The following is a 7380-nucleotide window of genomic DNA, read 5'->3' as shown; positions in this document are numbered from 1 at the left end:
TACCTGAGGTCAACTGGAAGCTTAACCAGCCTAAGCCAGAGCTCAGAGGTCTCCATGGTTGTTTGCTTGATTGAATAATTAATATAACATGTTATTAAAAAAGTGTCTGTTGGATTGAGAGATACAAGGATTAATGTTGATGATTAAGCAATGAGAATGAAAGTCCAGCTGGGTGAGACTCAAGAAGGAATGGGTGACAGTAAACTTGAAAACTTCAGAGGACGTTTGCAGTTAATGGGAGGAGAAAAATAGAGTATTAAGTGAGAAGGTGTTTGCAGTGAAGTGAGGACACTTTATTTATTTATTTGTAATTTTCATAGTGGGGTATATTGAACGTGTTCTGTGTTCATTAGATAGAACAAGACCAGTGGAAGCAACTATTACCTTGCAACTGCAGTTCTTGACACACATATTTTATGGAATCTTCTCTCATGTTGGATGTTCACTTGAAATAAATTTTATTTCATATATAATCAGGAATATGCAAAAGGTCATTACTTTGCAATTATTTCACTACCTGGGAGGCTGAATGTATTTTTGGGTTTATTAGCCATTTACTTTGTCTGCCGCAAGTTGCCTGTGCAAATTCATTGCTTTGCATACAGAGGTGGGACTGTTTTATTCTTGTTTTTGATTGCATTCTTACAAACAAATTACAATTTTTTAAAACCAAGTTTGCTCTTTGCCATTTAATTCTTGTATGTATGGATAGATGTATTTGTTGGGTTATGTGAGAGTTTATAAATTTTCAAACGGTCAAAGCTATGAGTTGGTCATATTTTGTTCCCTTGTCCATCGCTTTTTAAACATAGAACGTTCTTGTGCATCCTTAGTAGTAATACATTGTCTTTTATATGCAATGCTGTCTTATTTCACATATGTTTTTCTCTCTACAACTATCTTTTACATTTTGTCATTAGATTTGTTTTTAAAAATAACAGTCACCTGGGGACAGCCCCGTGGCAGAATGGTTCAGTTCAAGTGCTCTGCTTCAGTGGCCCAGGGTTTGGTAGGACCCTAGCATTGCAGGGACCTAACATCACTCATCAAGCCATGCTGAGGCAGCATCCCCACATAGCAGAACTAGAGGGGCCTACAACTACAATATACAGCTATGTGCTGGGGGCTTTGTGGAGAAGAATAGAAAAAAGAAGATGTGCCAATCTTCAAAAAAAAAGAAAATAGCAATCATCTTCTGCAATCTTGTGAAACACTTCTGTTTTCAACTAAAGTTTTCATCAATGTTTTTTATAAGGATGTCTGAGTCTATTTATGTTCATATAGGATGAAATTATAATTGTAGATACTATTTTTACACTACTTTTTAGAAACTATCTTTTCCTTTTTTTGTTTTTTGTCTAGTTCATTTAGATTTAGAGACCTATGTTAATGTGATGAAATTATTGTAATTTTGTTTTCTTTCAGAAGTTCACCTTTTTTATTCAATTTCATTTGACAAATTCACTGTTAACCTAATTTTCATTTCTCTGTTATTATTTTTATTTTATAAATGTTTATTTTACGAAAAATTTGTTTCTATATAAATGTACACCTTTAAGAAACCACAAAAGTAAACAAAGCAGGGAGATGCCTGCTCATCTGCATCTTTCATTTGAATAAGAGAGCAGAGCACAATGAAGTAAACACGTGTATGACATCATGTCCTCAGGGATAAATCAAATGAATAAAGGAGAAGGTTTTTGTTGTATGTGTAGGATTTCATACAGCATATTGTGTGGATACGCTTGCATGTTGGATAAGATTAGAGTGTGTCCAGGACGTTTGTCACAACCAAAAGCTCAACAGTAACAAAGAAAAGATGCTACAAAGAAACATGAGAATAGGACCAGCCTCACCCACTGTTGGACCATTTAAAAGCAAGTGTGGTCAAATACATAGAAATAAATATGGAATAAAAATCAGATCAAGGGCCTGATGTGGATACTGTAATGGAGCAAGTAGAGGAATAAAAGCACAGTTAGTGTGCAGTCCCTTGAATGGAAGGAAACGTCAATAAAGACACTGGCTGCCTGTTCTCTCTGGATCTGACTCTTCTGTTGGGCTTTTTGTTCAGAGTTCTTTTTCCTCATTAGCAGGAACTTGCCTTGTATGAAAACTATTCTTGTATTTACTGCAGTGGATAAGAAACCTTTTTGGCAAAATCCCAGAGTAAACATGGATTTTACATGTGATCCATCATGCATGGAACATGTAAGGCACAGGCATAATTTACTATGTATGATGCACTCTGCTATTTTCTATTGAGCCTTATCTATTCTATTTTATTTTATTCTTACAAACCATAGTCTCACCCGATAAATGGTCCCTATCTCAGAATATGGAAAACATTTCTCTCTTATGTCCTCCATTCCTATGCTAGGATTTGTCTACTTCTGTTCTTTCTAACATCATCAGCAATTGCAGTAGGAACACTTCTCATTTCTTCATGCAGTATATATTTACTCAGCTACTATTCTCAACTAAACTATATCTGGGGTTAAAGGGTGAGGAGAAGGTATAATATTACTACATGCCTCAAGGTGTGCACAGTCTAGAAGCAAAAACGATGTGGAATTAAGTTGAAATTACACAATGATAGCCTCTCCATTATAAATATAAATAAATTATCGTAAGAAGCAGTGTCCTTTTTATGTGAGAATGTTAAAACAAAAAAGATTCCTGAAGGAGATGACTCCAGGAATTCTGAAATAAGAGATGGAGTTATGAAAATAGAGAGGGGGTGAAAATTTTCAAATAGAGCAATGGGTGAGACTCCACACAGAGAGAAGCAGAGGCATAATGGCTCTGAGCCTTGAGGCTGTGGCATTGGTGAAACTGTGACTCCTGTTCAACTTTTACGAGATTAATGTGGGTGAGGGTGAAGTTGGTGGGTTGGTTAGAGGAGTCAAGCCTAGTGTTTGAATCTATGGAATTTTGGGTTTACTGTTCAGGAAGAAGTCACTGAAAGGAAGTTTAAGCTGGGGAGTTGGCTTATCAGCTTTGTATATAGAAAAATTGCTCTGAGTAAAAGTAAATATTGGCTAGAGTAAAAGTAAATACTTGTGATAGATGGAAAAAAATGACAGGGAACTGAAATAAAGCAGTGGAATTGGGGACCAAGAGGTGAAGAAGCAGTTGAAACATTGGAGAGGTAGAAGAAAAAAATCATCCAATTATCATCACCAGTGATAACCACTCATTACCAACAGGGAAGAGCTGTGGTAAACTTTTTACATATATTGGATAAACCTGTCAACTACTTTAGGAGGATGGCCACCACTATCTCCACTATTTAGATGAGGAATTTAACATTTAGGATGATTCCATTGGTTCTCTGAATTCAAACAACTACTATGTGTACATCCAATATTCAAAATCTGAGTTTCTGATTCCAGAAGCTTTGCATTTTATATCACTTAGAAAAGTCTGTTACCAAATTGTCTTTAAAAACCCCCACTTTTGTTGTGCTTCCTATTTCCTTTGTGAATTGTATATTTAATTCCTCTGCTCATTTTTCTAGTGGGATGTTCAACTGATCAGATGTCTTGATAATGTAAGGATATCACTCCTTTCTCTTTTAGATACATTGCTTTTTGCTGCTTTGTTAGTTATTCTGGGCATCAAGAGGTGATAACTTGGGTTGGAACACTGCTGGAGCCAAGGAAACATTCTCCTCATCATGATCTCAGGGACCACCTGAGCTGATTAGATCATTTTTTCCCCCAAAATGTCCTTTTCTTTCCTCTCTCTGTTTTTTGAACTGACTTTTTATGTTTCTTTAAATTCAGGACACACAATTGTCATATTATAACAAAGCCACTTGTTTACATGTCCATGAGATGCTTACCAACTAGAATTTGGGTACTATTTCTACATTTTTCAGGGAAAAGATAATCTGGTGTTGACAGAATGCATTGTATCATCATTTTCCTAATTATTGTGGCCGGGGTGAGAGGAGCCTGGTGGTAACATGACCACAGGAAGACACAGTGTGTGCATGTGTGTGTTGTGGGGAATGAATAGTTCTCAGAGCAGGGATACCTGAGCTCATATATTCCCACACAACCTTTAAAATACTGGTGCCAGAATATTAAACAACAAATAAAAATAAGGATCCATTTCTATATAGAAGATTCCCTGGAAACAAAATAATAAACTGAGATTAACGACATGTGATTGAGGCCCTCCACCTCTTTCCTCAACATCCTCTGACACCATCTCTCATCTAACTCCTTGTTGATCTTTTTCCTTGTGACACTGGATTCCGTATGAGCATTGATTGTTCTGAAACAAACATCTTTCAGGGAGTTTACTCTTGCTGTTCCCTCTGATGGACACAGATCTCCCAGATAAACTTTTTCCTCCTTCTTTCTCTTCCTTGAGGTCTCCCTTCAGATATTTGCTGCTCTACCTGAACATCTAGTAAAAAGTAACACCCCCTTTCACTCTCTCCTTTATACCTGATTTTTTCTTGATAGCACATTACCATCTGATAATTTATATATATATATATATATATATACATATTTTTGTTTTTTTGAGGAAGAATTAGCTCTTAGCTAACATTTGTCACCAACTCTCCTCTCTTTTGTTGAGCAAGACTGGCCCTGAGCTAACATCCATGCCCATCTTCCTCCACTTTATAAATGGGACGCCACCACAGCATGGCTTGACAAGCAGTGCTTTGGTCCGCACCTGGGATCCAAACTGGCAAACCCCCGGCCGCTGAAGCAGAACATGTCAACTTAACCATTGTGCCACTGGGCTGGCCCCAATTTATATAATTTTTTGTTTGCATATATGCTTTCTCCATTGTCAAACTGTTGAAATTATTGTTTCTCAGCACCCTGTGCTCTTTTCCTAGAAGTTGCTCAGCCTCCAATATGTGACAGAATTTCTCATTAAAAGTATAGAATACATGACCTCCTGGAAAAAACCAAGAGTGCAACAGGAATTTCTATTCAGAGACAGCACTGGGGGTCTCCCACAGGAGGCAAGTTCCATACAGAAATTATAGGTATTGACGTTTTGAATGCAATATGTAAATTGTAGAATTTCAACTGTTTGCAATGCCAATTTTTGAGAAAATTAGTCATGTTTTGTTTTCTTTTCTGGTAGTCAACTCCACTGCATGGAATCAAGGAATGATACACCAATTTCAGAATTTCTTCTTCTGGGATTGTCAAAGGAACCAGAACTGCAGCCCCTCATATTTGGGTTTTTCCTTTCCATGTACCTGATCACTGTGTTTTGGAACCTGCTCACCATCCTGGCTGTCAGCCTAGACTCCCACCTCCACACACCCATGTACTTCTTCCTCTCCAACCTGTCATTTGTAGACATCTGTTTTACTTCTACAACCATCCCAAAGATGCTGCATAATATCCACATACAGAGCAAAGTCATAATCTATGAGGGCTGCATCACCCAGATAAACTTTTTCCTACTCTTTGCTGGATTGGACAACTTTCTCCTTGCTGTGATGGCTTATGACCACTTTGTGGCCATCTGCCACCCTCTGCACTACATAGTTGTCATGAAACCCTGGTAATCTGGAATGCTTGTTCTGGTATCTTGGATGATGAGTGCCTTGAATTCCTTGTTACAAAGCTTCATGGTGTTGTGGTTGTCCTTCTGTACAGAGTTGGAAGTCACCCACTTTTTCTGTGAAATCAATCAGGTGGTCCAACTTGCCTGTTCTGACACCTTTCTTAATGACATGGTGATGCATTTTGCATCTGGGCTGTTGGGTGGCGTTTCCCTTACTGGGATTCTTTACTCATACTCTAAGATAGTTTCCTCCGTACGAGGAATCTCATCAGCTCAGGGAAAGTATAAAGCATTTTCCACCTGTGCATCTCAAATCTCAGTTGTTTCTTTATTTTATTGTACAATCCTAGGACTGTACCTTAGCTCTGCTGCTACCCACAGCTCATATTCAAGCACAGTAGCCTCAGTGATGTACACTGTTGTCACACCCATGCTGAACCCCTTTGTCTATAGCCTGAGAAACAAAGACATCAAGAGGGCTCTGAAAAGAATCATCGGCTTGTCATTTATATAAGGAATGATTGTCCTGGGGCAGAAGAAATTCCCATGATTGCAGGACTCAAATCATCAGAGGTAGAAATTGCTATTCTTTGATCAGATTGTAGAAGTAGAGCTTACTCCTTCTATTTATTTCCTGGAATTTCCATTTATTTGAATTCAACTTCAATTTAAATAACTCACTTTATTAGGCTTCTACTCTGATATATAGACAGTTTTTCCCCTTGTCTATTCCCATGCATTCTAAAAGTTTTTCCAATCTTGAATCAGAAATATTTGAATTTTTTGTATCTTACATGGACAATTTAGATTTATTAAAATTAATTTCTTCTCAAATGACATATATCATGTAAAGTAATTTTTGCTAGTTTTCCTGAAGGAATAATCATGAGTTGTATTACTCTTAAGAAAAAAAATATGTATACTTGGTACCTAAATCCATTTATATAATTTTGTTTTAAGGAAAAATATGCAACCACTGGTTTTCACTTTGCCATTCTTTTTACATCATTACCTTAACTACCCTTCTTGATAATGTTGACTTTAACAATGTTCCATTTGATCTGAGTCTATTGATGCTGATGCTATTGGCTAGCAATGCCTAAGGCTCTCACCTGGGCTCATATTACTTATGGAAAACCCCCACAGACATTTCCAAAACAGAGCTTATGCTATGGCTGGACCGGCCTTTGTGGTTCTTATTATAATTGCAAGATGCATCTCATGAATAAAAAATGGCAAACTTTAAAAAAATAAGATTTATTACTCACAGATCCTGGAGAGTACATGACATTCCCAAGGACCATGCAGGGATGTCTAAAGGCAAGATAGAAGGAGAGAGAGAGTGCATGTCAACTGGGGGCTCTGCCTCTGTTGGAGTACACAGGCAGGGTGGCTAGGGTTTTGAATGTTCACTCTTTACTAGGGGTTTTAAAACATAATAGTGGAGTCTCTTTAATAAATTGTGTTAGGTAAACTAGACAGCCACATGCAAAAGAATGAAAGTAGACCACTATCTTATACCTCACACAAAAATTAACTAAAAATGGATTAAAGACTAGAATGTAAAACATGAAACCATAAAATTCCTAGAATAAAACAAAAGAAATTACCTCCTTGACATCAGTCTTAGTGATATCTTTGTGGATCTGACTCCAAAGCAAGGGAAATAAAAGCACATATAAATCAATGGAACTACATCAAATTAAAAATATTCTGAAGAGCAAAAGAAGCCATCATCAAAATGAAAAGTCAACCTACTGAATGGGAGATATTTTCCAATCATGTATCCCAAAAGAGGTAATATCCAAAATATATAAAGAATTCATATAA

The 7380-nt window shown here is 37.0% G+C and overlaps 1 pseudogene; it reads left to right on the top strand.

Moving 5' to 3' along the window:
* Positions 1–5131: 5131 nt before the first annotated feature.
* On the top strand, positions 5132–6224 carry LOC138922888 (olfactory receptor 7A17-like; annotated as a pseudogene).
* Positions 6225–7380: the final 1156 nt, after the last annotated feature.

Source organism: Equus caballus, unplaced genomic scaffold (assembly GCF_041296265.1).
Source record: "Equus caballus isolate H_3958 breed thoroughbred unplaced genomic scaffold, TB-T2T haplotype1-0000016, whole genome shotgun sequence".
Classification (NCBI taxonomy): domain Eukaryota; kingdom Metazoa; phylum Chordata; class Mammalia; order Perissodactyla; family Equidae; genus Equus; species Equus caballus.
The sequence above is the reverse complement of the archived record's forward strand: the minus strand, read 5'-3'. Positions and strand labels throughout refer to the sequence as shown.